General features: G+C 33.9%; 1 pseudogene across 1 annotated transcript; it reads right to left on the reverse strand.

Annotated features, from left to right (window-relative positions):
* Positions 1–4,050: 4,050 nt before the first annotated feature.
* On the reverse strand, positions 4,051–5,263 carry LOC308645634 (eukaryotic initiation factor 4A-II-like; annotated as a pseudogene). Its single transcript has one exon. The product of its transcript is annotated as a eukaryotic initiation factor 4A-II-like (transcript).
* Positions 5,264–21,239: the final 15,976 nt, after the last annotated feature.

Consider the following 21,239-nt stretch of genomic DNA (forward strand, 5'->3'; position numbering starts at 1 on the left):
CAGTTTTTTAACTCCATGTTCTAAATTAGTTTTTCATTATTAGCAATTTCAAGTGATAGTAGTTATCTCCTCCAGAAAATGTTTCCTCCTTCCCTTCAGTTACAGGTTCTCGATTGGATTACTTTGCTTAATTATTCACATTTCCCATAGCCTCAGAAAGAGAGGATGTTCTTCCAACACTGATGCCCAATCTCCCTATTTTTCTTCACCATCATACGTATCATACACCACCTGTGCTGTAGAGGCAGGATCTGAAACTGTCTCCCTTGTTCCCATACATTTCTACCCCTGCTCCATAAGTACTTTCTCCTATGTTTGATTCTTAAGAAACACACAAGCAAATCAAACCAACAATTGAAAAAAATATATATTCATTGGAACCTCAAATTTCTATCTATTCATTTCTTTTTTAACACTTCATATATTTTGGCTTCTTAGAAAAGAAATCTTTAAAAACTGAACCAAAGTTTTTAAAAGCAGTTCCATCAACCTGCTCTTCCACCTGTGCAAACCCAGGTTAGAATTTCGATACAGAACAAAACTAGACCTTACACATGGGTGTTTTCTTTACTCAATACTGCTCATTATTCCTTTCTCATTCATTCTTCTAATTCAGAGTAATTTGTGAATAGAAATCTTCCCCACTGGAATGTTTAGAACAGAATCCACACCTTATTCAACTTTGAGTCTTTGAGTACATAGTTAGTGTTTTCCTGTAGTAGTTATTGGTGGTAAGATGAATAAGAAAATTGAGATGTATGAACATTTACAATATCACTAGCTACAACATACAAAGTATAATCTACAAGTTAGCAGATGTTCCCCTCTGTATTTAAAAACAATGTATGTGAGAAAATAGCAGTTGTACAGATTTCTTGGGTTTCTTCAAAGCTCACACAGCTTTTAATGGCCAATTTCCTAAAACTAAACTTTAGTTTGTCAGCACTCTCTTAAATTATAGTAGCAAGAATTTGACACAATATTGCAAACACTGGCTAACTATATTAATAGTTAAGAGATTACCTCTTCTTAATTCATTCAGATTTAGTACCATCCAGAAAAGAACTGAAAAATTCAAAATAGAAATCACCAAATAATATTTAATTCTTTGCCAATATATCTAAAGGCTTATTTCTATGATTCAATTCATATTGTCAATATAGTTACTCAGCTTATTCAATGATTTCTGAGGAGAGAGGAAACTAAGATTTATTGGGTTACAACTACGTGCCAAGCCTCTCCCTATAATTTTACCAGAATGGTTTCATTTAATGAACACAAAAAGCTTATTATTGTTATGATCTCTACTTAACTCTGAGAAATTTTAGATAACACTTTTGAGAATTCATTCATCATCAGTGTAGCACAAGGATACAACAACCTTTCTAAAAATATAAGTAGATTTCTGTTGCTTGTTTACTTGTTTGTTTTCACCACTATATCATGCTGCATTCAGGACAATGGACAGGGGTTTTACTTTTATGTAATTGATTTTTTTTCCACAGAAGTTAACTTTGAAGAAAAAACTAAGAGTGGAGGGATTCTAACTAGTGTTAACAGAGACCTTGATTTGCTTTTAATGCATAGATGTTATGGCTACCATCTCCACCGTGGTCTCTCTACAACAGATTTTCTTCACCCTGTTCTGTCCTGAACACAGACTCCAAATCAGTATCAATTTGCATTACTTCTTCCCTCTCCAAAATTTACATCTTGGCCTCAGTCATTCTCCAGTTTCATTCATAATGGTAATGCATATGACAATTATGAACAGGCTAACTTGTTGGTGCCCTTTTCTCCTCAATATGTTTTACAAAGTGATAAATTGAATTGTTTTTCACAAACTTGTAAAACTCTCATTTTTTTCCTGCAGTTGCTGGAATTATATACATCAGAATGATGACACATTGGTATCTGTCTTAGTTTTTTCACTGCTGTAAATATCTGACTGGAACACTTTTAGGAGGTAAAGTTTATTTGGGGGCTGACAGTTTCAGAAGTCTCAGTCCACAGAAAGCAGGCTCTATTCCTTGGGACTCCAGGTGAGGCTGCACATTATGGCAAAAAAGTGTAGCAGAGGGAAACAGCTCACATGATGATCAGGAAGCAGAGAGAGACTCTACTCTCCAGCTACAAAATATACACCTCATAGCCCCATTCCCAGTGAACCACTTCCTCCATCCACACCCCACCTGACTCCAGTTACCACTCAGTTACTCCATCAGGGATTAATTCTCTGAATAAGTTAAGGATGTAACCCAATCATCTCTCCTCCAAACCTTCTTGCATTCTCTCACACATGAGCTTTTGGGGGACATTGTATATAAACCATAATACTATCATATCTGCACTGTTTTAAAGAACAAGATTTATCAACTAGAAGACTAAATGCTATACATTTAATTAAAGGACCTGAAGTCATTTCATGTAGTAACTGTTGCCTTGTCCTCTTTATTCAGTTATTTAATCTAGAAAGAAGAAAAAAACAGCATGAGATGTGTCAGGAGAAAACTCCTGTGAGCCAGAGTCTGGGTGATCTTCAGGCCTGAATGAGACAGAATTCTTCAATAGATGGGTGATGAGTCAGAAGGTCACCAAAAGGGAGAGCTAGACTAGAGATGATGGACATGCAGCACTGTTACCCTTCACTGAGCATACACTACTATATGCTAGAAATCATGCTAAGGAATGGTGATAGAGTGGTGACTAAGACAGAAATGGAGATGGTTGTTTCTTGCAATAAGCTTACAGTTTAGCAAAAAAAGAGTATTGACCAAATAATTAAAACAATCTGCGATGAGTGTCCTAGCACAGGAATCAAAAGTGAAACATTCACCAAGACAAACTGCAGTGTAGGTCATGAAACATACCTTTACAAATTTAAACAGTACAAATCATGCAAATTGTGTCTTCAGATCACAGTTAAATTAAACTAAAAATCAAGGACAGAAAATCCCTGAATACTTGAAAATTAAACTAATTCCTCATAAACAACATGTGGGTCAAAGTTAAAGTCTAAGAGAATTTTCTAAATGTTTTTAATTAAATGGAAATAAAAACACAACTTATCTAAATTTGTAGAATGACATGAAAGCAGTATTTAGAGGGAAGTTTGTAGCACTGAATGCATGTATCAGAGAAGAAGAAAGATCTACAATCAATAATCTAAGCTTTCACCTCAAAAAATTAAAGAATCCAGGTACAGTGGTGAATGCCTATAATCTCAGTGACTTGGGAAGCTGAGACAGGAGGATTGCAAGTTTCAGACCAGCCTGAGCAACTTAGCAAGGTCCAAAGGAACTTAGCAAGACCCTGTCTCAAAAATTAAAAAAATAAAAATAAAATAAGGCTGGGGATGTTGTTCAGTGGTTAAGCACCCTAGGGTTCCATTTCTGGTACAAAAAAATAAAAATAAAAAAGGAATGTTTTTTTTAAAGTGAATATACAATTTTATTTAACATTCAAACTTCATTAAGACATGTGAAATATGGCAATTTTACTGGGAGTTTCGCCCTGCCTAGGATATGATTGCTTGCTGGGGCTTCAGTTCACACTGTAGCACTAATTCAATACTTTATTGAATAAATACAATATAAAACAAAATGCATTCAAATGTTTTCTAAAACAATCAATTTTAAAGGCCTTTCTATTCAGGCTAATGACAAACACAATAAAAGAAGATATGCTAGTTTAACATAATTGGCTGATTTTATACAGCACTTATATCTTTTAGTCCACAAGTATATTATTAAATGATAAAGAATATCTAATACAACCATTTTTATAGAATTAGGAAATAAATTTCTAAGAAAGAAAGATTTTACAGACCCCCATCTTTTATACCCACCCCAACAGTCTAAAGAGGATAAAGCCAATGACTTTCCTTACAAGAGCTCACAACTAATGTCACTTTGCTGTCAAAATCTGTATTTCTGATCTGTTATGAGCATTAAGACAAAATTCAAATATTCCCAAAGAAGCACCATGCATGCTGTGATCATCTATTCAGCAACAGAGAGCACTGCATTCAAATATATTTCATCCCAGGAATTAAATATGGTCAGCCACACTCACGGACATTTCCTCCACTGTATATTGTAGAAAGTCTCTATGTTACAAAGAATCCTATTGTCTTCTTCAATAACAAAATTTATAGCCACCTTTCCTCACAAATATCCCCCTTTTCCAATTCTGTGAATATAATTTTCAAGATTGGTAGGTAAATCATAGTTTACAACCAAAGATATTTATTGCACCTCAATCCCATGAGCCAACAAGTCAGTAGTGATCAGAACTCTGCTTGACTCTGATCAGAATTCACTCATGATAACATCTCTCTCCTTCTGGTCCATGTAACCATGAAGAGCAGAAACTGTGAAGTCCCTGGCATGCATTTTCTCAGTGAGCCAGTCCACTTTGTGCCTTGCATTGAAGAAAAATCACAGCCTGTGTAACAGTCAGTGTCTCATACAAGTCACAAAGTGTGCCCAACTTCCATTCTTCTCTTTCAACCTTAATGTAAAACTGTTTGATTCCTTCAAGGGTCAATTCTTTATTCTTCACCAGAATTCAAATTGGATCTCTCATGAATTTTTTGGTCACTTCCAACACATCAATTGGCAATTCAACACAACCTGAATACTTGTATTTAATTTTTGTAAAATCTCATAGATTTGATTCTTAAACTCCAGGCTCCACATTTCATCTGCTTCATCCAAAACAAACATTTTGGTCTATTTTGGAGAAAGATATCTTCTGTTTAACATAGCAAACACACTCCCTGGTGTACCAACAACAATATGTGGTACTTCAGCCTGTAGTTTTTACATTTCATTTTGAACATTTGTTCTACCAATGCAGGCATGACAAGTTGCTCCCATATAGTCTCCAAGTGCCAGAATCACCTTTAGAATCTGTTAAGCCAGTTCTCTGGTGGGGGCCAATACTTGTGCTTGGGTCTCCTTGAACTCAATTTCCAGGATTGCAGGATAGAAATAGCAAATGTGGCTGTCTTGCCAGTACTTGACTGACCTTGAGCAATCACATCATACCCTTTAATACAGCAAATAGTAGCTCTCTGTTGAATTGCTGAAGGCTTCTCAAAACCATAAGCATAGATGCCTGGAAGAAGAGACTCCTTTAAATTCATATCAAAAAAGTTATCAACAATCTCATTCCAGTTTCTCTCGATAACACCTTTGGGGCCCATTCCCTCTGGGCCTCCATGTTCTCTGCTGTTATAATCTGTGGAGCTACCAGACATGATCCGAAGAACCATTCAGACCCATTTGAAAAGAATTTTTTTTCCCATTAAAAGCCAGGTACAGTATACATCTGTAGCCATAGTTCAGGACCCTTATGCAAGAGGGTCATTTATAATAGGGTCATTTATGCAGATAGTCTCTCCTCTGCAAAGTAAAGCACAATTTCCCACTCCTAAGTTCAGGCTGCTTGTAGTATTTCTCCAAAGAATACAGCATGAAGAGCAGGGGGAGGGAAGTAAATTTATAGTGGAGAAATAGACAAATAATATCTCAGCCCAGATAAATCATGTTGAAAGCATGTGACCTGAATGTAATATAATGAAAACAGTACATTTCCTTGGTGGTCTTCCTCCCCAAAACACATAATGCCTGTCTAATCAAAAGAAAAACATCCTACAAATACCAAGTGAGGGACATTCCACAAAATACCTGACCAGCACTTTTCAAAACTGTCAAATATCTAAAAAAATGCAGGAAAATCTTAGAGATTGTGACAGCCAAGAGGAGCATAGGGAGATGTGGCACTAAATATAATATGGTGCCCACAAGATGTAATGAGGTCCTGAACAGAAAAAAAAAAAACCTAAGCATTTGAGTGACACATGGACTCTAGTGATGATGAATCTATTTTGAATCATTAAATGTAACAATTATACCACACAAATGTAATATAAGGATAATTTGGAGGGCTAGATGTAGAGTATACAGCAACCATTTTAATAACAAGTTTTTCATGAGTCTAAAACTCTTCTAAAATTAAAAGTTAACTTAAAATAATTAGCTTCAGGAGATGATAAGGAAACAATTCACTATCTTAGACACTGATAAAAATGGGAATCTGTGCATTTCTCCCATCATTATAGACATACTGCACCCTCAGTGATTTTGATTGCTTTATGATGTACTAACTTGGCTTGATGTGAATTTCATTTCCCAGAATTTCCTTTTTTGTATGTTTTTGTTTAGATAATTTAAGACCCTGCAATGGGAGGCCTTTAGTGTCCCCCATGGCACCAAACAGTTGAGTCTTCCTGAAATCAGGCTGTTTGAGAATCCAGCCCAAAGCACGTAGTAAATAAATTTCCATCCTTCTGTCATCAGGAGACTGATATTTAACAAACTAGTACCATAGGGAAACTGAAAGAGACCTCTGGAGAGAGATAAGGAGCAAGACAGAAGATAGTCTTTTATAATCTAAGTTATGAAATGACATTCTATCATTTCTGCCATGTTCTGCTGTCTGCAGGAGTCACAGGGTCCTGCTCACATTCCAGAGGAGGTGTTCACAAACTGTGGGAACACCAGCAGACAGCGATCACTGGGAAACATTCTGGATGCTGCCTACGTACTGGTTGGCTTTCTGGCCTCCGTTGAGTCACATCCTTCCCACATAGAAAACACACTTCAGCCTTCCCAGAGCTCCCAGAATCTCATCCATTCGCACCATAAGCTCAAAACCTAGAATATATCATGCTCCACATCAAGTTTCTCTGAGTGGGGTTCCTTGGCTGTAACAACTATATTTTCCTTGTTTAAAAATTAAAGATGCTTAATTTCCAAATCTAAAACTTGAAAAACATTATTAACTTTAAGGTAAACAGCTCATCTGTCATTATCAAATCTCACACCATCCATCATACATATTTTCCAAAGTGCATATTTAAATACTAACAAGGAGAAATTTTGGGAGAATTTAATTAACAATTGATGGGTCCATTGGTTAATTTTGACAAATGTCTTTATTAAATGTTAATGAGAATCCAAAAGACTAACAACAATTTGTAAGGTTAGTTGGTAGATCAAGATTCAGATACTTGATTAATCTTAATTCATTCCTGTCCTATTTTTGTGTGTAAAAATGACATCTGTGACATTTTTCAAATACCGTCAAGTAAAAAAGAGAACATTTACCATGCTCCCTAAAGTAGTTGAAACTCTTCTATTTATAAATGATAGAAGCTCACTTCAAATTAGCATAAGCTAAAAGGAACAAGCAATTTTCTGGTTTGTGTACCTGAGAAATGTAAGGTTGGACCAAAGTTGAGGTGCAGATAGTACCTCAAATTATACTAAACTGTGACAAATCTCTTCTTGTGTCTCTTTTCCTCCAGCTCTCAAAACCACTTCTCTGAGAATGTTTACAAACGTTCCTACCTGGGCACTCATCAACTCATCAAATGACCAGAGAGCAGAGAGAGCATGGAGCTCTCTTTTTGAGATTCAATATATAAAACTTTAGAAAAGATTTCTGATTTGTCTACCGCAGATCACTAATATGTTGAGCTGGTTCTTGATCAAGAAGCAAGTACTTTCATTACAAACTCACAAGAACTGGAGTCAGAGAGGGCCAACCCCCTACAGAAAAATGTGTGAAGGGGCAAGGGCGCCTATGGAGAGTTTCTCTAGAGGAGAAAGGAATTGCTGGACCACCCAAAATAAGAGTTTTCTTATACTATCTTAATTTTAAATATAAATTGATTATTACATGAGTTATCTAAGTTCACCTAAAAGTTTTAAACATAACGACATTCGAATTCAAGCTGCTCTACTACACCAAAATTTTCCTACTTTTGAAAATTAATAATTTTCATAAACATTTATATCCATTTTACATTTAAACTTTCAATTTGTGGTATTTAATGCTTTCTATCTTGGTTACCAGAATAATTACATGTGTATGTTTTTATCTGAGCAAAGCTGTAAGTTATATTATTCTGAGTATGTTGTCACAGTAGATAAATGTTAAAATAGTTTTTAGATATGAATCAAATTTAAGATCTTTAGAAATGGGGAAATAGCCTAGTGGTAAAGCACTTATATAGCAAATGCAAGTCTCTGGGTTTAATCCCCAGGACTGCAAGAGAAAAAAAAAAACCTATAAAATAACTCTTGGAATGAAAACATAGTATATGCAAATACAGCATGTTTATGAAAGTAATCTCCTATAAAAAAGTGATAATACTGACTCATATTTAATTATATTTTATTTTAAAATGAAAAAACACAAAACTTACAGATAAAAAGGCAAATAACTAGTTATATTAAGGAGAACTCACTTATAAGTACCACCTACATAAAATAGAATTTTGTGAGCCACCTAGAAGCCCTCCATGTAGCCTATTATAGCATGTTCTACATTTCCCAAATTTACCTAATATTCTGACATTTATAACAATCACTTTCTTGTTATTATTATTATATCAACTAAGAATATTTCCCTGAACATTGGTTTAATCTTGCCTCCTTTTTAAAAAATTGTCTTTTTAATTTTCTTTTAAATCTATAAATTCTTTTTTGATTCTTTTCTTTTCCTTATGATTTATGTAAAAAAAAACAGTAAATTTGAGCAGAAGAATACCTAGAAGATTAGCAGATTCCCTTAGGCACAGTTAATTTTTTTTTTCAGCCTGTTCCTTCAGTTCTCCCAATGATTGTATGAGTTGTTAATAATCTTGAATAAATCCTTTTCTGTTCACAATAGCCAGCATGTGTCCAAAGTGCCCGCAATTAAAAACCCTGATCATAAGATGTGAAAAACATTTTTTAAATTAGAAGATTATTTTCTATATATACTGCTATATAGTGGGATAGAGAAAGTTATATTTAAATTTTTCATTGAAATTTTATTAAAAATAAATCCATATCATACAGTATCACAGCTTAGTTCTTCAATGTCATGTGAACATCAAGACAACAGTCTTTCTAAAAGATCTCGCTTAGAGACTTGTATGGAGCTCTCTGTCAATAGGACTCTTATAGGAGAATGTGCTCTAATAGAGATGAAAAGAGAAGAGTGTCACAAAATTTAGCTTTGCATTATTTCTTACAAAACCCAAATTAGCTATAGAGCTTGAAAAGCAAATACAGTTAGCCTATCATGAGCATAAATATTGTACATGATACCACCAAAACTAAAAGTAATCATGTGTCTGTATGTTTGTTTTGAAATTGTCATATAGTTCAAATAAGACAGAAGACAAAAGACTCAAAACATAGACAATGCCCTCAACAAACAGCAAAATGTGTGTGAAGTTACTTTAAGTGTAAGTATTCTTATACTTAATGTCATAGAGAATAATAAAAATGCAGAAGTATTATTTGAACAGAGCAAGAAATAACAAAGCAAAACATCTTCATTCTACTCAAATACTTTTATTGACTACTCTTATTCTATAGATAGGTACAAAAGAAAAAAGCTGGAAAAGCCTAGACAATAATTTAATAAACTTACCATCCATTTTGTGTATTTTCCATTTAACCAGGCAAGGGTCCAGAAGTGTAATTAATGCTTTGGTCAATACATCTTTGGCATTACCTAGAGTGGTAGAAATCTCTTCAGGAACATTGCCTAATAAAACAGTAAGAAAATACTGTCAAAATATATAATAAAGAATAGCAATGTGTAGGTTATAATATCATAATGATAGATACTATTAGACATAATGCTCAAGAATCTATACATTTACGAATACAAAGTGAATAAAGAGTGACCTATTCTAAACTACCTGGCTTGAAAAAAACATCACTGTCTGTATTCCAAGCATTTGCTTTGCTGATTGTGTTTTACTACAAACTGGAATTTATGTATACTCTAATCAATGTTGTTAGAGCACTGAAAGAGAGCAGCCTATAGCAGATATGAAGTGTGTAGCAAGCACTATGTTGAGTGCAGTAACCCCATGTTTATTTCAGATGTTCCTCTCTAATCATGGTACTCATTATCCATTTTTCTTTTCTTTTTGTATTGGGATTGAACCCAAGGGTGCTTAATCACTGAGCCACATCTTCAGCCTTTTTTGATATTTTTTATTTAGAGACAAGGTCTCACTAAGTTACTTAGGGTCTCATTAAAATTACTGGCTTAGAACTGGCTATTCTTCTGCCTCATTCTCCCAAGATGCTGGAACTATAGACGTGCATCAACATGCCCAGCAGCACTCATTTTTGAGGACCTTGGCAAAGATTCAGAATCTATTTTGGTACCAATACCATGCCATTATTGTTACTATATCTTTGTAGTATAGTTTAAGGTCTGATATTGTGATACCTCCTGCTTCACTCTTCTTGCTAAGGATTGCTTTGGCTACACTGGGTCTCCTATTTTTCCAAATGAAGTTCATGATTGCTTTTTCTATTTCCATAAGGAATAATGTTGAGATTTTAATTGTAATCACATTGGATCTGTATAATGCTTTGGGTAGTATGGAAATTTTGATAATATCAATTTTGCCTATCCAAGAACATAGGAGATCTTTTCATCTTCTAAGTATTCTTCAGTTTCTTTCTTTATTGTTCTGTAGTTTTCATTGTAGAGACATTTCCCCTCTTTTGTTAAATTGATTCCCAAGTGTTGTGGGTTTTTTAAATTTTTTAAATTTTAGGCTAATGTGCATGGGGTAGTTGTCCTAATTTCTCTTTCAGAGGATTCATCACTGATGTGTAGAAATGCATTTGATTTATGGGTATTGATTTTATATCCTGCTACTTTGCTGAATTCATTTATTTATTCTAGAAGTTTTCTGGTGGAGTTCTTTGGATCCTGTAAGTATAGAGTCATGTCTTGGCAAATAATGATAGTTTGAGTTTTTCTTTTTTCTATTCATATCCCTTTAAATTCTTTCATCTAATTGCTCTGGTTAGAGTTTCAAGGACTATGTTGAATAGAAGTGGTGAAAGAGGGCATCCCTGTCTTCTTCCAGATTTTAGAGGGTGTGCTTCCAATTTTTCTCCATTTAGAATGATGTTGGCCTTGGGTTTAGCATAGATAGCTCTTACAATGTTGAGTTATGTTCCTCCTATCCCTAGTTTTTCTAGTGTCCTGAATATGAAAGGGTGCTGTATATTTTGTCAAATGCTTACTCTACATCAATTGATATATTGATATGATTCTTATCTTTAAGTCTATTGATGTGATGAATTACATTTATTGATTTTCATATGTTGAAACAACCCTGCCTCCCTGGGATGAATCTCACTTGATCAAGATGCACTATTTTTAAAATATGTTTTTGTATATGATTTGCCAGAGTTATTAAGAATTTTTGCATCTATGTTCATAAGGGATATTGGTCTGAAATTTTCTTTCCTTGATGTGTCTGGTATGGGAATCAGTATGACACTAGCTTCATAGAATGAGTTTGGAAGGGTTCCTTCCTTTTCTATTTTATGGAATAATTTGAGAAGTATTGGTATTGATTTTTCTTTGTAGGTCTTATGGAACTCAGCTGTGAATCCATCTGGTCTTAGACTTTGCTTGGTTGGTAGTCATTTGATGGCATCTTCTATTTCCTTGCTTGAAATTGATGTTTAAATTGTGTATGACCTCTTGACTCAGTTTGGGTTGATCATATGCATCTAGAAATTTGTCAGTGTCTTCAAGATTTTCTATTTTACTGAAATATAAATTTTAAAAATACTTTCTAATTGCCTTCTGTATTTCAATAGTGTCTGTCTTGATATTTCCTTTTTCATCATTAATTTTAATAATTTGAGTTGCAGTCTAATGGTACCGAGTAGAAGACACCAAGAAAAAAACCACTTTTTATTACAGTTATCTCATACTAGACATAGGCACCAAAATCATGCATTGGTGAAAACATAGCCTCTTCAACAAATGGTGCTGGAAAACTGGAAATCCATATGCAGCAAAATGAAACTAAACCCCTATCTCTTACCATGCACAAAACTCAACTCAAACTGGGTCAAACACCTAGGAATTAGACCACAGACCCTACACCTAATAGAAGAAAAAGTGGCCCAAATCTCCGTCATGTCAGATTATGCCCCAACTTCCTTAACAAGATTCCTAAAGCCCAAGAAATAAAATCAAGAAACAATAAATGGCATGGATTCAAAATAAAAAGCTTCTTCTCAGCAAAAGAAATAATCAATGAGGTGTAGAGAGAGCCTACATTTTGGGAGCAAATTTTCGCCACACACAAGTCAGATAAAGCACTAACCTCCAGGATATGCAAAGAACTCAAAAAACTTACCACCACAAAAACAAACACCCAATCAATAAATGGGCTAAGGAGCTGTATAGCACATCACATCTTTAAAAATATATATGATCAATGTTCAACATCTCTAGTAATTACAGAAATGCAAATCAAAACTACTCTAAGATTTCATCTCATACCAATCAGAATGGCAGTTATCAAGAATACAAACAACAATAATTGTTGGCAAGGATATGGGGGAAAAGGTACACTCATACATTGCTGGTGGGACTGCAAATTGGTGCAACCACTCTGAAAAGCATATGAAGATTCCTTAGAAAACTTGGAATGGAACCACCATTTGACCCAGCTATCCCACTCCTCAGTTTATACACAAAGGACTTAAAATCAGCATACTGTAGTAATGCAGCCACATCAATGTTTATAGCAGCTCAACTCACAATAGCTAAATTAAGGAACCAACCTAGGTGTCCTTCAACAGATGAATGGACAATGAAACTGTGGCACACATACACAATGGAATATTACTCAGCTTTAAAAGAGAATAAAATTATGGCACTTGCAGGTAAACGGATGAAGTTGGAGAATATCATGCTAAGCAAAGTAAACCAATCCCCCAAAAACCAAAAGCCAAATGCTGTCTCTGATAAGTGGATGCTGATCCATAATTGGGGGGGGGGGTGGAGCATAATTGATCTGGCAAAAGGGAAGAAGGGGAGGAGAAGGGGCATGGGGGCAAAAAAGATGGTGGTATGAGATGGGCATCATTACCCTAGGTACATGTGTGATTGTACATATGGTGCAATGCTACAATATGTAGGACCAGAGAAATGAATAGTTGTGCTGCAATTGTATACAATGAATCAAAAATGCATTCTGCTGTCATATATACCTAATTGTAATAAATAAATACATAAATTTTTAAGAAATAAAATAGATAGAAAAGACAAACAATTGTATAACTCCAAGAAATAAAAATTATATTGGGGAACTGATGAGTGATTAACTAGGGTTAATCAGTGGAGAAGATGAACTGAAAAGAGAGTACAAAAAGTTCTATAATTTTGATTGTGGTAATTACTACATGACCACAAACAATTTCCATATATCATAACATAGCTCATTTAAAATTGGTGATATTTATTGTTTGCAAATTATACCCCAATAAAAGGTGTATTTTATTTTAATAAAATAAAAAAAGATACAAAATCTATCTTGATCCAGGGATCCAAGCAAGAACTAGGAATTAAACTGCTATAGATGATCCTTGAGATGATGTTTACTTACTCTCCCTGACCTGAGAAAAAGGCAGGAGGATAACCATATATTATGATAGAAACTAAGCCTCAAAAAATAACTAGTAATAAGCAGTAAGAAAATGTATCATTAAAGTTTTCGTGCAGAATGATGCTTCAGAATGAAAAAGTCATTAACTTTGATTTGAAAAGTCGTGTTTCTTCAAGTGGTATGATATGTAGTCAAATTATTTGTATCCCTTGTTTTCCAAATTACATTCAGCCTAATCTTTTACACTTCATAGGTGCTTGTGGTTCATAAAAGTAATATTCCATAAAATGAGATACTGTGAGCATCTGTTACAATGTATTTTTTGAAGAAAGTACACATGCAAGAGACTAACCATATGCTTCAATAAAAAATATGCACTTTTCAAAATGCAAACTCAGTGTTTATTTATTATTGGAGCTTTTAGCATGGATAATACACTATCGCAGATACTATGTGGTGCTTCAAGAAACAAATTGAGGAATACTAATGTTGAGAGCCAAATCCTGGCCCCACCACTTCTTGACTGTATATATTTGTGGTAAGGAACTTCTCTAAACCTAAGTTTCCCCATCTATAAAATGGAATAGAAATACTAACTATATTATTGTCAAGTTTTATAGACTAATGATACATCATAATGCAGCAATACTATGTCTTCTCTGTCTAGTTATCACTCAACTAAATTATTTTTATTACTGTTGCCATTGTTGCTGTAATACAAAGTTCAGTAAGATTCACTCACTATTCTCAAGTCTTGCTTCAAGAGTCTTGAAGAATAGGATGGGAGAGGAGGTGAAGAGTGGGAAGATGAGAGAAAGAAATACATACATATAACAATAATATTTGCTGTGTGATGTAATAATATTGACACATTCATGTGAAAACTGTGTTTAAATTCAAAGTCGGGTGAAAGAACCAAGAAAGTCTTCAATAGGAAGATGCAACCTGAGAAAGCATACGGGAAGCTGCATATAATTTCAACAGGCAAAGCATCAACATGAACAAGCTGGAAAAGAAACAAAAGGCATGCTTGGAGAACACAGAGTCAGAGGTGACAGCAGTAAGAAAAAATGTAAAAATATTATTTAAATGTAGGCTGGACATATTTCTAAAGGTTAATAATGTCATGCTGAAAGTTTGAACTCAAATAAGACAAAGTTATATATTCAGCACGTCATCCGGAGATTGAAGTCTGTTTATAGTAAGAAATCATAATAAGAGTTCTTCTGTGGCCCTAAAGTCAGAGGTCAGTAAGTGTGCTTTATAAATTCTTTGGATTACAGTAAATATTATTGTGGTTAACATTTTAGAATTACAGAAAAAGTTTTATAACATCTAGTTGAACACATAATTTGCACTTTCTCTAATCTTTCTTTCTCTCAAATAGTAATCAATGAAAACAGACCATGGACAAGGATCATATATCACAGATATTTTGAAGAATATTTATAATACCTGGATAATTGCCCACATTAAAAATAATGTCTTCAAAATCAAAAGATAATCTTCAGATATTCATTTTATATAACAAGTAGTTATGTAGCTCCAAACTTTATGTCCAACTAAATTACACTAGACTTGGTTTTATAAAGACTTGAAAAAGGGACATATAAGTTTCTCTTCTGTCACAGATATCTTCAAGAGGAATTGAGATATACATGCTAAAAAATAATAACAAAACACCAGGATAAATAGAAACAATAAAATTGAATGTGGAGAGATTTAACATTTTTTGGAAGCCATCTATTCTACATTACAAGATACATTCTTGTTTCTCACAGAATTCATGCAGCAGCTCCATTTTTGTAGGTCAAAGAGATTATCAAGGGGTTATCTTCCCCACATGTGTGGCCAAGCCTGAACTCTAGAGCCAGAAGTTCAAAATGGCAAGTGCTGCCTCTTAGAGGCTTTGTGGTCTTAGGTGTTAAGCCTCTTAAAATCTCAGTTGCTTCATCAGTCAAACTGAATAGAACATATTTAATATACACAGGTATTTTGAGGAGAAACTAAAAAGTCTATGATAAATAACAATTCCCTATGATAACATTTTCAAAAGTATTTAGTGAGAAATCCTAGACCTGGAAAATTGCTGTGACCAAAACTGATTCTGTAGACTTAGATTGATCTTGGTAACTCTTCAGTACCAAATTTTAACCTTTGGAGATTTATAGAGTTCAATAAAGACTACAACAACAAAAAAATCTCTTAAACTTTATTTCATCCATAACCTTCTAATTTATTTTGATACAGAATACTGTTTTTCTCTCCTTTACATTTGCTTTTTCTTTTTTGGTTGAATTGCTGTTTGGTTACTTGGTTAGTTTTTATGTAGCATTAAGCCAGGACATTGTATAGGGAGTTTCCTATAATACAAAATTAGCATTCATAGGAAGCATGAAAAATTCAAATAATAAAAAGTTCAAATGAGAATGATAAATACAATGGATTTGGAGCTTTACAAAGGAATTAAACTTGATGCAAAGATACAAATTCAGACAAACAGAAAAGAACATGTTATGTACATAATGAATGAAATCCAAATGGAAAGTTTGTAAAGATAATAACAGTGGAGATACCAGATAAGATGGCTTACCATACACTGAAACATAAATTCACCAGGCACTAAATTCTCACTTAGGATATGAAAAAACTGTGACGAACAAATCTACAAAACTAAGTACAATATCCTATAGTTATCTTTCTGACAAATATTTCTGGGGAACGTAAGTGTTCGGTCATTCAGAAAGCGTTCACAGAAAATCTCCAAAGCAGTATATAATTGTTACATGAGAGAGCAGAGTACTGGCTTATGAAAGAAAATTAGAAAGCAGTGAACTGGAGAAGGAAAATAAACAGAGAGACCAGTGAGTCAGTTACTGTTTGAATCCAGATCTAAAATGATGAGAGCAGTAGAAAACAAAGAAAAAGATTAAATTAGAAGTGAGTTCTGGGTATCAGTGACCAAGGGAGATGATAATCAAGACTAAGAATGGCTTAACTTTGGAAGCAGGTCTTTAAAGTACAAGTTTTGATACATTATGATTTGTGAATCTGATTTAATGGATCAATACCAACATTTTAATGCATGTTCTTGAAAAAGAAATGACAATATCACAGAGTACTTGGGTAACAAGTATTGTTTCATGAAACTTTTAATCCAGAAATATGTATTATAGATTTGTACACTTGGTCATATGCTGTCCTAAACTAGTTTAAGATACTATTCAACTAAGAAATGAAATAAAACACTCAAGTTAGAAAACAGGAGAATTTTAAGGAGAAGATATTATCAATTACCAAATGCAAAAGAATCAAACAATGCTTTCTTAGTAAAATGGTTGGATTTTGCATAAAGTAGACCAATCAGAAAAAAAGCAGACAGTAGACCATTAAAGAATACAATTTTCTATTATTTATTATTTATGGAATATTAACTTGGTAAACCAATACAGTTCAGTAAGATGCAAAGTAAACCAAGCATTTAAATTACTTTCATGTTTCTGATAGACTTTTCTCCTTTTAGCTAAGTCAATTTCACTTCACAATGCATCAGTTTTAAGCCCTTCAGTGTATATTACTAAGAAAATCATTGATTTATGAAACATAATTTTTTAAAACTATGAAACAAATTACTAGCAGTATAAGCAGTAGAAACCATCCTTAAAACAATGAAGGTCTGGGGTACAAATAGCATATGCCTATGATTCCAGAAACTTGGAAGGCTGAGGCAGGAGAATCACAAGTTCAAGGCCAGCCTCTGCAACTTAGGTAGGTCCTGAGCACTTGGCAAGACCTGGGGTCTCAAAATAAAAAATTAAAAGGTCTGGGAATGTTGCTCAGTCGTCAAGCATCCCTGGGATCAATCCCCAATACCCAAAAGATGTGAGGGGATGAAAAAAAAGGTTCCATTTACACCAAAAGCCTTAGGCAAAGCAAAAGCTATGCTATTCTTAGAAAAATTATACCTTGATTTATGCTTGTTTTCCCTTTAATTAAAATACTACATCAATTACAATTATTTAAAAATATTTTTTTAAATATTGCTCTATGTTAAGGTGAGATAGAAGACACAGCTGCTATTGTCAGTTGTCCGTGTATTATTTGACATTCTATACCTGTTATGGGTATATTTCAACAAATGTTAAATTCAAAGAAAATCATTGAGTTTCTAGCATGCCAGGGTTTTGCCCTTGATTTCTTGTACATAAAGAACTAACAATCTTGTAAGAGTTTAATTATGTAATTAACAACATTTAAGGCAGAATGTGCTAGATGTCATGCTAGAGACAGAATCTAGAGTCAAAGGGGTTTCAAAGGATGAAGATCTCATTTTCATTAGGATAATTGCTGAAGGTTTCATTGCTGAGAGTTAGCGGCTTTTTGACAAAAAAAAAAACAATTCTAACGAATAAAAATTAAGAGGAGGGATTTATGATCTAAGGAGAAAATCAAGATGAGGGATAAAGAATCAAAGTTCAGCCAGTCAGAATGTATAATGGCTAAAGAAGAATAGAAAATCCTGTGGTCACTTACCCAGAACCCCTTTCAGGAATAAAGGCTGTTTTCCTCTCACTTTGGGGGATGTTGCCAGCTTACAGCCATTAGATATTAGTCCCCTCCAGAAATATCTTGTGCCTAGAGATGGCCACCTGGATCAATTTTACTCTTTCATTTTGGGTCAGTTCACATTTAATGACTGATTGGTGAGGACATTCAAAGACCCTCACAGCAATGCAGGACAACTCTGAGGCCATCCCAGCTTCAGAGTTCCCAATCAGCTGAGACCTTTATTGAGACTACATCACAGCCCAGCATCTATCTCTGCAAAATTCACCTTCATTTATTTCCCTTACTGCACACTAATATTTCATCTTCGTTCTTTTTAGGGAAGTCAGTCTATGAAAAAGATGAATTGGGAGGGATTTCTGATTTTTAAGATGGAGAACAGAAATTGTTCAATTTATCCTCTAAGATACCTTCCAAACTTCACAAGCACAATAAGAAATAGAAATGTCATTCAATAAAACTAGGAGATCTCTTAATACCTGAATGCAATATAGGAAAAGGAAATAGAGACCAATACATTTAGCAAAATGTGAATGATGAGAACTCAAAATTGAAAAAAGCAATTTAAAAAGGAGAATCCTAAGGAAACAGAAACAACAGAGTATAGCAGCTAGGTTCAAAGAAATCATCTGCAATATCCTCAGAGAGATAAGAGAAGAAATTGTATATTGAAATGAGACATAGATTGCTATAAAAACATAAAAAAACATCAGGGCTGGGGCTGTAGCTCAGTGGTAGAGCTCTGGCCTCACATGTGTGAGGCACTGGGTTCTATCCTCAGCACCATAAAAAGATAAACAAAGATATTGTGTCCATCTACAATTAAAATATATATGTATATATGTAAAACATTAAAACAAGTTCTTGTAAATTAGAAAACAGTTAATACCATTTCAAAAAAAATAAAGTAAAATTTTGAAAATTTCTCTGGAAATAGGTTGAAAAGAAAAGAAATATAGATTAGGGAGGGGAAAAATGCAAGTATTATTAAGGAAAGACAATATGCAAGTAAAAAGGGGAACCATGGGATATTGCTCTAGTCAATGACATGTAAATGAAAGTCCTTAGTTAACACCTTCTGGGAAAATATTTTAAAGGAAAAAATTCAGAAAAACCATGTTTTCTGCCCTTTTCCATCTCTTTTTTTTTTTTCCTGTCTAAAAGTAGAGGAGATACTGGAAAGAAAACATTCATCTTGCAACCTAGAAGTACCCACATGATATCAGAAGCCACATAAGAGGAAATGAGAAATCTGAATGGAGCTTATGACCTTAATGGAGCTTGAACATAAACCTTGAATCCCCTCTCTCTGAACTTCTTACCATATAAGTAAAATCTAAATCCTTTGTATAAGGCACAGTGTAGTTAAGTCTTCTATGATTAGTCAGTGCAACCCTATTTCATTATTATAGCACATTAATTAACTTAGCAAAGAATAACACAACATCACAAGGAAAAAACCTCTAAATATTAATTTCACAGAAAATTGTAATGTAACCTAAAATATTACAGACTAGCAATATAGGGATGTATCGATCAGGTTTCTTCAGAGAAACAAAACCAATAAGAAATATGCATGATTAATAGATAAATATGATAAGTCTGAGAGAGAGAGCATAAATAATTGGCTTATGTGGGTTTGAAGGCTAAGAATTCCAGTGATCTGCCCTCTGCAAGCTGGAGATTCAGGAAGGCCAGTGTGAGTCCCAAGGAATGAAAAGCAAGGAAGCCAATAGAATAAACTTCAGTCTGAGGATAGAAAATGAGATAAGTCCCAGTTCAAACAGTAAAGGGAGAAAAATAATGGGCAAATTTCTCCTTTTGCCTTTTGTTCTCTTGAGGCCCTGGGGGAGTTGGATGATGACCATACACACTGGGGAAGGCAATCTACTTTGCTGAATCCACTGATTCAAATGCTAATCCCAACCAGAAACACCCTCACAGGTACGTGAAGAAATAGTGTTTAATGTATGCAGAAATAGTGTTTAATGTGCATACTCTGTATCCCAATTTGACACATAAAATTAATCATCACAGGGGGAGTTGCAATATAGCATAATTCATTATCTATCACATTGAAGCTTAAATAAATGTCTCAAATTAATGAATTTAGACGGAGCATTACAAGCATATAATTTAAAAATCTGGACATAACTATTAAAAGTACATAGAAAAGTTGAAATTAGATGCCAAAGAAAGGGCTAGGTTGGGGATTAAAAAGGACATGCAGCCAGAGAATGTATTTTTAGTGGTAATCTCTTTAGCACGATTAGACATTATTAAATGTTCTGCATGTATTTGTTTTCAATTTAGAAATTATTTCAAGATAAGGAGTGGTTGCCACTAGTCCTTAACTCTGCCCTTACCCTCAAGTCTTCAAACATTAAAAATTTGGTTGAATACAACTTTCATTTTCTTAAGTGGTCCATGAGTATTTTAAATCAAAGCCCTTCAAGTGACTTCAAGTATAAAATAAGAAAAGTGCAAACCATTTTAAATCTCATAATATTCCTGTAGGGTGGTTGGCAGATAAACATCCACACACTCCACCTTGTAACTCTTCACTGTCCCAGTGTTGAGCATCTCTATTTACTGCTAAGTATAAAGGACTGGTGAAATTCCTAAATTAAATATTAATAGTCTGACAAAATGTCGCAGGCCATCTACTTGGCCATATATCTTACAAATGAGGACCAAACACCATCTATTGTCACCATGATTTCCAAGGAAAAATATGCTACATTCACAATATAAGAAGAGTATAATCTCAGAATAAAAGGAACTTTATAAAATCAAACACAATCAGTTTTATTAAAAATACAAAATAATGTGTTTCTATTTTTCTCACTAGTGAAAATATCATCATGAATGGAATGGCATTTAGGAAAAACTAAATTAAAAAATATCAACTAAATGAAACACTTCAGAAATGCAATTTTATACTATAGCCACAACTGGATTTTGTCTTCAGGGATTCTGCAAAATTCAGCAATGTGCATTTAAAAACATGATCCTCTAATTGCTAACAGTCAAGCACACTAATAGTTAATTTATAAAAGTTAGTAGTCATGTTTTAAAATAATATTCAACTGATATCTAAGAATGAGTCTCCACTGAAAATTCTTCTGAAATGAATTTCACATCATTCTGTTATTAAACCCAA

This window comes from Spermophilus citellus (genome assembly GCF_964194105.1).
Source record: "Spermophilus citellus genome assembly, chromosome: 1".
NCBI classification, from domain to species: Eukaryota; Metazoa; Chordata; class Mammalia; order Rodentia; family Sciuridae; genus Spermophilus; species Spermophilus citellus.